Here is a 10,434-nt window from a genome sequence, read left to right as displayed (position 1 = left end):
TTTGGGATGACCCCAGTGTTTTGTTTGGTTTTTTTTTCTCTTTTGTTTGTTGATTCTTTTTGTGTGATTGTCTTTTTTTTCTTTTCTACCCCTTACAATATTTCAAGAAAATACAATGGGAGATATTTTCTTCACTTCTGAAGGACAATATAGCAAAACATACTTGGTAAATGTTAGAGAAAGGATTCTTTTATGAACACCAGTTCATAAGCATTGTCTCACACTTAAGTTGATGAGAAACTCTGTTTTAAGTTTCTGCATTAATTGCAGTTGGAGTCAAATGTTTTGTACTAATTTCAAAGCCTCACTTTAATGAATAACACTAGTTTCAAATTTTGTTTCTAAATAGCCAAACGAATGACTTAGTTTACAATATTGTTTTAATTTCTAAGTGATGATAGAAAAGGCTTAATTAACTTCAATAGATTACAGATCAGGCTTTCAGTACCTCTGAATTCATGGAACTAAATTATGTGTTTATGTACACTCTCCATTGCATTCTGAATCTAGAATAAAACTCTTCAATCTAACAAAAAAAATTTTAAAAAATTTATGAGCATTTTAAAAGTATTCAAATGAAATGATTCAGTACAGAAATGAATATATGTTCTTCTCGCTATATGTTATTTATTTATTTGCTGGTTTAATTACTTATTTTTATTTTAGGACTTGGAAATTCTCATTGTGAAAATAATTATCAGAGATTGGTAAACATACAGGGAAATTATTAGCCCTGTGAAAAAATTAAACAAATAAACAAACAAAAAACCTCTTCTCTTATTAATAGCTGTCACAATAGGTGGAGCTCATCTGACTAAAAGTAGATGTTCTTCAGGGTTATAGATGTCCTAGTACTCATCAGAGTTGTAACTTCTTCTTCCCCACATTCACACACACACACACAGAGATAAATGTCTGTAGTCAAAAGGCATCTGCAGTTACACACTGAGATTTAGAAAACATCAACATCTGCAATACAGCCCTCTCACATATATTACAAATAATATCCCACTTCTAGATTTGTTGATAATATGCTCTCACTGGCTACATAGTCATTACTCCAGTTTTGCCAGGACCGTGGGTACCAATCAAGACTGTCCAAAACAGAGCTTTTGAGAGACATCCACATTCTGTTGTTGTCAGCCTGCAACCATGCATGCCTATCTTGATATCTGAATCATAGCAATACTTTAAAGACCTTGACAAAGACAACATAGGTTTTGGGGGAAGTAGAGTTGACTGACACAAAAGAGGTACAGATTAGATGAAGACTGCATACAGATAATGGCAGGCTTTAATGAAAATTCAGGATTGATTCAAGCAACATGATGCTTGTATGATCAATTAGTCAGGAATTTGTGTAGTGATCTACAGCCAGAAAGGGCAAAGTTTGGACAAGGAAATGAGGAGTTTCCGCTTCTGAACAAGGGTGGAGAGGCAAGTTACAGTTCACAGAGGTTGAAAAAGTGATGATCTAAGTGTATCAGGATGTCCATCATTCTGCTTGATAGTTGTGTTGGAGCATTGTTGTATTCAAGACACTCAGGCCTCCTCAGACTCCAGTGGAATTCATGAGGTTTGGGGAAAAGTTTCGCTTACAGCACATACACAGCAAACCACCTGCACACGGTTCTGACAGCCTAAAACCTGGACTGCACATTCCTTCTTCTTTGGAGTTACTTCCCTACTCTCCCCCCCTTTTTTGCATCAAAATTTCCATGATCCAGAACAACATTCCAACTGCTGTATAATACTCTAAGACATCATAGAGAGACTTTCTACAAGAAGACGTCCATCCTGGTCTTGGCTACAGGAAGCACAAACATCAAGTGTAATATTTTTATTTTCCCTTTCACTTTTCTTCCTTTCTTTACAGACAGTCAAGTTCATCCCATCCTATCCTGTTCTCTGTCTCCTTTCTAAAACCCTCACACTTTGTGACAGCAGCCCCTGTGCATAATTACCTACAAGTGTACACGCTTTGACATCTTTGAAAAGCAGGATTTTCCTTCAAAATATGGAGGTACTGTCCACAAAGATAATTCACAGCAAGTCTTGAAGCAAGTCAATGCAATCTTTGGGACATACTTTGTTGTGCAAAACTGAATTCATGGACAATCTGATTTGTGTGAGGGTCTAAAGGAGGAAAAGGAGTGGCCTTTCCACTAAAGTTAAAAAGATTCAAAGACAAAGACGTCCTGTAGGACTAAAACATGTCACTTACACTGGGTATCCTGGGAGGTTTTCCTAGAGCAAAGACAGGTAGGAACAGAGAAAGACTATACAAGAACATTGACATCTGTTTCTTGCAGCCAGAAGGCTGAAATGCTACTAGAATAAAAATGGGGAAAAGCAGGCAAATCATATAAGAAGGAAAATGTGCTTATTTCACACAGTAGCAGAAATTAAATCTGGTAAAGAAATAAATTTCCTATCTGAGAAGGCCTCTCTGGTGAACCTTGCAATAGTTTTTTTTCATTCTCTAGTGGCATTATATGCCCACCTCATGGAAGCAGAATGCTCTGGCTTGGAGAAGCCACATCCATCTGCACTCTGTTGTTCATCCTAGCTTTATCAGAGTGATTGTAGGGCTCTCTGTGGATGTCTACAGGGGTCAGTTGTCCCCAGTAGTGGCTGTGAAGGTGCTGAGAGGTCTCTCAGGACAGCTGTTTTGATGTTTGAGGATGGGCTAGGAGAAGTCAGGAGAGGTCCTCCCCCATCTGACATTGCCACCTGCACTACAGCCCTCTGCAGTATGTAGCAAATAGCCTATTGTAGGCCTACCATTTGGGGATTAATACAGCATAACTCCTCTTTGGAATGCTGAAGAAAGTTGGAGGTAGTTCTTGCCTCCCATATTACTTACTCTTGTTCTAGACAGGGCTCAGCAATCTGAGGTCACTAACCCAGTTCATAGTGCTCAGCCTGATCTTTAGAAGGCCTGTTGGCTGGAAGGCAGATGTGAATTAGCTCTCACCATTCTCCACTGCTTATGAAGAGATAAAGATGACCCCCTTCTCCTGTAGTTCAGGCTCTGGTGTCCTGTTTTGAGGATAAGAATTTAATTGATTTTATCCAGTGAACATGTTGGTGAAGCCAACAGCTGCCTAAGTCCATGAGCAGCTTGTTGGATGGAGATGTGTGAGGAATTTATGAACTCGTGCAGATCCTACACTATAAGCACTAAAAAAACCCATTAAAACTGATGGAGGTCCACCATGGGAAGAGGTAGTGCTGATGTACCACTGGGCACTGTGTGATAGATCTGCAACTACTATGCTATAACTTAGGCAGACTAAATCTTTTTATGTTAAGATCTTCGTTCCCCTTTCCTCCTCTGTGTATAGTAATTGTCTGTTGCACAGCAAGATTACTTGGGGGGATACGAATTTAAGGAGTTTTGCGATGTCTCTGGCTGACATATCCTTTCGTCCTTATTTGGTGTAGTGACCACCAACATGAAAACTACTGCTTGAGCTAATCTGTCTCCCACTGAAATCAAAGGCAGTTTTTAATACAGGGACCTTTGTAGAATAAAGATGCCTTCAAGAAAAAGATGCAAGTATCACGAAATTTTACAAACTCCTTTCTTGACAGAACTGACAACTATTTACTTTTGGCAAAATACCAGCTCCACAGTCTCAGGATCTGATAATTTGCTATCTATCACACACAGGAAAAATGAGATGGCAAATGCAAGAGAAGGGCAATGAATTCAGAATAGCCCTTCTGTGCCCATGGTCTATTGCCATATTTATCCTAGCATAATCACAATGCCATAAACATTCAAAATACAAAACCACTGTCACAAATGGCAGCTTTAGGTATTCAGTAGATTCAGCAGCAACCAATCTCTAGTAAAGCCAGACAGACTGTTGGAAACTAGTCAGGATATAGGGTTTTGGTAGCTTCATGTTGTGAAAAATGCAATTTCATTCTCATTTCTGTTTGTTTTCATTTTTAATGATTCTTTTGGTTGGCAGTTGGTTGATTTATTGGTTCAAATACCCAAAAGCATCAGTGGCTGGCTGTTAAACAGAATTTGTGTAATTTTGGAAATGTACAGGCTGAGACCTCATTAAATCAGTAGTATCCCTTTTGAAATCATCCATGTCTACTCCCAATGCTAATGTAGTTGAATTCGTAATTATGCAATTGTTCAGGACTAAGGAATTACAGAGTCTGTGACTGCAAGCTTATAAATAGTAATTGTGCATTTGATATTCTAGAAATGCAGAGAGCCTCGATTTCTTAGTACTTTTCATATAAGAACCATATATTGACTGAATGCATATTTGTGTAGAATTATTGCTTGTAAATTTATTGAGTTTAGCCTTTAGCACAGTAATTGAACCATACACAGTAGGGCATCCAAGGAAAATGTAATATTAGCAATATACTTCCCTGCAGGCACATGTTTTATGAAGAAAATAAAAATCTAAAAATCTTAAATATATCTTTCGCTCATTTATCCACAGAGTTTGTTTGCTTTCTTTTTGAACCAGAGGGCTCTTGAATCAGTTGAGCTTCAATCTCTCTTTTTCACTGTTGTTCTGCTTCTAGGTTTTCAGGTTTTCAATATTAGTGATGGGTAATTTGACATGGTAGAGTATCTAGAGACTTTGCAGCTGTCAGCTGCAAACTTTGGAAGAGGTTCTGCACTCTGATTTTACATAAAGCAGAGATTTAATGTGGCTAAACTTGGGAATGAAAGGATTCTTTCTGGAGATCTTCAAAAACAGCTGTTTACCTGTTAGGGAATTTGAGATTATTTTAAAAGGTGCACCTAAATCTAAGGAGCACCTAAATCTAAGGAGCCAGAGACCTACAAAATATTTTATTTCCCTCAAAACCATATATATCTAGAGGCTCCAGAGAAATTTTTAAAAATTCTTAGAAGAGTGAGGTTTAGACTCACCTTGAGGCACAACTGTTTGCAGTTTCATTCAGTGTTGTTCCTAAAGAAGGAAGCAAACAGTGTGCTGTTGACTCAGCAAGTAGGTAGGTCTGGCTGAATGAATAGACTATCATAAATTTTGCTTTCTTAACACAGTACAGGTTTTTTTTGGGGGTTTTTTTTTGGGTTTTTTTGGTTTGGTTTTGGTTTGGTTGGTTTGTTTGTTTTTCGGTAGTGAATAAAATTGTCATCTTTATGTGACTGCCTCCTTTTATTTTAATTTTTTTCCCTGGGGGGCTGAACACCACATGGTAGACAGTAATTATGCATGATCTTTATCAATAATGTAGAAGAACTTTCTATTGAAGATAGCTTAAGTGTCCTAAGAGTGCAAGATCATGCAGTAAAAGCACAGGGCTATGTCGTTCCCTGTCGTAAATAATACTCCTGAAGAAAAAAAATCTAAAAACCCCCCAAAATCAAAAGTACAAACACTGTAAACAGAATTCAAACTTTCTCTTCCCAAAAGAAAAGAAACTATAAACTTTCATTGAAACCACAAAGTAATATATAAACTTGAAGAAAGCTCTCTTAAACAATTTCCTTATGCAGTGAATTGTTTATGAGGAATGTAATTCTTTGTGTACTGTCTTTTTTTCTTTTTTTCCCCTTTTTTTCTTTCCTCTTTGCTATTTGGTAACACATAATTTCCTAATGTAGGCCTACAGATTATTTGCAAGTTATCTGTAGATAATGATTTTATAAGCATTTGATATTAAGAATTTAAGAATTTAGTAGTCAGAAAAAGAGCAATGTCAAAATAAAAAGGAGGTACTTCTTTGAAGGAATGTGAACAGCAGATGGAAGAAGTTCAGAGAAGAATGGTACAGCTTTGCCAGAATTCTGGATACCCCTTTTCCACAAGACAATAGTATCAAATATGCTGTGCAAACCTATGTAGATAGGAGGGTCATTTTTGTATGGTGCTAGAGAGATATGAAGGCTCAAACTTAACTCTCTTCATTGCTGCAACAGTTTAATACTTCCCTAATCGTCTACCCCCTTTCTTTCCTGTCTTTCTGCTACCCTCTTTCTCCTGTTCTCCACTGTGAGAGCAACGACGTCAACAACCTTCATCTCTATTAGTACCCATATGACAAGATGTCAAAAAAGTCTACATAGATACAGAACCACACACAGATCTCCCACTTTCAATTTCCTGAAAAGGAATAGAAAAAAAATATCCCTTTCTATACCCTATGAAGGATGTGATACAGGTAAATATAACACAGCAACTGATTCAGGTTACTGTTGAAATCCTTGAGGAGGATAGGGGGGTTCTCAAGTGATATGAGAAAAAGCAAATTTTAGGAGGGAATCTTAGGAAATGGCTGGTGGAAATAGTGCCCATCTGGCATTCCCTAAAATGTAACCAAGGAACTTAAAAGAACTGTCCAGTTTGAGTAGGCATTAGAAATTCTCAGCTGTCTTAAGCTGATTACCATTTTATGGCAGCACAGCACTTACCTCTGGAAAACATCCAAGGCATTCAGGTGTGATGGCAGGGCAGGGCAGGGCAGGGAAGGGAAGGGAAATGAAGCAAAACGAAGGGAAGCGAAGCGAAGTGAAAGGAAGAATCTTATGGAATATTGCAGTGAGTGAAATGACAGAACATGAGTTTCCTTTGCATAACAACAGGTTTAAATGCTAGTAAAATACTGGCTGCTGCCTTTTTAAAATAATAATAAAAAATCCCACTGACTTTGGTATATCTAAGGTTTTACCAAAACCAGTTCCCAGTTTCGTTAACAGTAAAAGTTTGAACTCCTCAAAGAGGCACACATTCTAGCTGATCCTTTCTATACAATACAAAGGTGGAAGCTGACAATGAAACATGAAAAAAAGCTGTTTAGTGTACGACTTCTGACTCATCTCATGTTAAATCAGCTGTTCTAAACATTTTTCTTAGAGTGTAGAGTTTCAACCTATCTGATCCAAGAGGATTTTACCTGAGAAATTAAGAATGTATGTTTACTTCTGATAGCTATAGTAAACAAAACTTAACTACTTTACTATGCATTAATTTTATGTCTGATTTAAAGTACAGATCTCATCCTAATATCACTTGTGGATAAAAGTAAAAATATAATCTCAAAGCTATTGGGGCATTCACAATTGTATGAAGAAATGTTAGCTTTCCTTTAAATTTGGATTATGTGTAAAGAGATAGTAAACACATAAAAAGACACATTCTTAAAACTCAGATCACTAATAAATATTGTTATAGGTATATATTTAGACAAGAAAAGAAACAGTTATAATTCCCGTACAGTACTTACCCATTTTAACATTATCACATGGTTGTACAAACAGGATTATAACAAGCAAAAGAAAGCACTTTATTTAATGAATAAATAATCAAAAGCATTGGTGAGGATAGTCTTAATAATATGCTGCTTCATACATTTTAAAGTACATCAAACAACAAAATCCATAGTCCCAAAATTCCATTAAATAATACTGCATAATTATGTGACTGATAATATTTATGTATATATATATAATCTATATATATATATGTGTATATAATCATATCATTATGAGTAATTAAGGTATCTATTTACATGCCATGCAATATTAGAATGTGTTGCAATACCTAGGCACAACAGGTGGATTTAAGAATGGCTGTGGCAAAAAAAAAAGAACAACAACTTATTTTTGAAAATGAGGGACATTACTTCCTTTAAGTCATTTCTTTTCATAATATACAGTGAGAATTTCAGATCCTTTCTGATAGCTAAAAACATCCTAATTTTTGCTATTGTACAGTAAGGTAGCAGTATAAACTTAGACCTGTAATTAGAACCATGAGACGCTGCAGTTAGAGTAAGCATTTTTGCTTCAAAACATAGTATATGACATGCATGTCTGTGATATTCTTCTCATTGCCAACCCAGTTCTGTGAAATTCTGAGCTATTCCTACAAGAGGAGGCTTACTGCTGTGTTCTAAAGAAATTAAGTGCACTCAGTGTCTCAAAAGAGATGCAGATTATTGGCAGGATGTGGGTACATGTCAGCACAGAAGTTCTATTACTGTCCAGCAAAGTGATGTGTCTGCATCAATGTAAAAAAAGCCAAAAAAAAGAAAAAAAACGAAAACAGCAACAAAAAAACCCAAGCTTGTAATTCTTCATTTATTGGCATGTATTTCAGTTTATAAGTAAACTACATTGTGCTTTAAAAACCTGGAAATGGCATATTTACTTCTTCTTAAGCTTTATATACTACTGTATTGACCACTGTATACTAAAAGACTATTTCTATGATTAATATACTAAAAGGCTATTTCTGTGATTAATTATTGGACAGGTCCTGACATTTTACTTTGTAAGAGGTTCAATAAAGCCTGAAGGATCAGAATCTGGCCCTCTATGTTATGATCTTACTTTCAACTCAGCTGGTTGATAACAAAGTATTGAATGGTCTCTAAAAAGAAAAGCATTTTATAACATAAGCGGCTGTGTTAAATAAGGTATTATATTTCAGAGAAGTCAAAATGAAACTCAAATAATGCATGAAAAAAGGGTATCTCATAATTTTAAAAGGAAGCATCTACCAATGAGAGTCTCTTTTTGGAACTATAGGAAAAGTCAGAGGTGGTTTTAGATTAGGGGGGAATTATATTTGATGGATGTGTCGACTAAGGTGGTGAGCAGGGCAAGTTAATAAAACTAATGTTAATTGAGTTACAGCTCAATTATCCATGATATACTGAGCTGATTCACACCTCTGGGTTATGTTGTATCATGTTTTCTGTATCTTAAAATGCCTTTCTGTGCTCTAGAATTGGTCCCCTTTTTGAAGTTTTTCATCACAGCAGCAATGATTACAGGCATATTAATTAATTAAAGTCAAGACTTTGGAACACAGTTGCACAGAAGTGTAATAAATGGGGAAAAATGGAGCTGTGAGTACTTAGTTGCTAAAGACTAAAGTCTGAACCGGCTCACATGAGGACATGTCCTGCACAGAACTCTCACTGCTTATTTGTTCATTCTTATGGCAAGGATGCATGCCATAAGAAAGTTTTGTAATCTGAATCAGATAAGTACTTTGTGGTCACAGGAAATCAAAACTCATTCTTCTGTCTGAATTGAATATGACACCACTGCTGTGCTCTCATGCCAGTAGCATACTTTTGTAACATATTTTGAGGTACTGCCTAAGGCTCTGTGTCTTTTGGCATGGCATGAGTTTGTGGCCTGTGGATCCCCTGACATCACCTACTTCTGTGTTCCATGATTTTCGCTGTGCCCTCTCTTTCATTAAAGTAACTAATGTCTCCCTTTCCTCAGAACATCCCAAGATTCAACTTCTGATCAATATTGCGTCTTTTCTCTATTTCTTTGTTTTCTCATGTCAGCTACATCAGTCTTTATCACTCCTGCTCTTTACTTTCTCACAGATATACATCCCCTGCATTTATGCCATTTATGTATCCAAAGCTTCCTAAGTTTCTCCATTATTTTAATTTATTCCATGATAAAGTCCTTAAGATTCCTTCTGATCTTGAATCCTAATAATAACTCACTAAGGTAATAATCACATTAAACAAGGAATGGGAATATAATTTTCTTCCTATCTACTTCTTAAAATTGATGTATACTGCATACTCCTAATTCTGATCCATTTATTTCTTTTTTAGCCTTCATACAGTGTTCCATAGAGTTCCAGGTGAACTCCAACAAGGCGCATTGAGTAGGCAATTCCTTTACCTAGTTCTCTAAGAAAATCCAGTACAACATTTTTCTTTCATATGACTTCCTCATGCTGTGGGGCTCAGTAATTCCACCATCATGCTTTCTCTTCAAGTTACATTGTCTGTAAAGGATCTCAAGACGGCATCTAATCCATGTGCTCCCTCTGACAAAGAACAAAGTATAGTTGTTAGCTATTTTTCCTTTCTCTTCTTCAAAATACCAAACCCATCTCTAGGCAATCTGTTCTAGTGCATCACTACTTAAACCACCAGAAAATGTTTCACAGTTCAAGTCTGAACTTTCTGGGGCTTTTTAAGCTCTATCTTTAGTAAGAGTTGGCACAGCAGAGGAATAAGTAGGACTAAATAACTATATCTACACATACTTTCCCTTTTCTATTTGGACAAAGGGCTTTGGTCAGTGACAGCAAAAACAGAGGACTATGAAAGAAACATTTGGCAAACCTTTTTAGCAGTCTTTTAAGTGTGTGCACTATGAAATAAATAAAGGACACTCAGTCTGAAGGAAAATAAAAAGCCAGAACTGACATCAGAGAGGCATTTGTATCATGACAGGTTATGAAAGATTTTAAGTAATATTTAGCCTCAAAGATAGTAAAATTGAATAGTCACCAATACTCAGCTGTCATCTCATTGGGTGCAGTGGGATTTTAAATTTTTTTTAAAGCTCATCATCTGAGATATCACAGAATTCCTGAAGGGTTTTTCCCTTTTTTTTTTTCCCCGCTCTTTATTTCTTAGACAGCAGTAGTACTG

Source organism: Corvus brachyrhynchos, unplaced genomic scaffold, assembly GCF_000691975.1.
Source record: "Corvus brachyrhynchos isolate BGI_N302 unplaced genomic scaffold, ASM69197v1 scaffold71, whole genome shotgun sequence".
NCBI lineage: Eukaryota > Metazoa > Chordata > Aves > Passeriformes > Corvidae > Corvus > Corvus brachyrhynchos.
Note: the sequence above shows the minus strand (reverse complement) of the source record.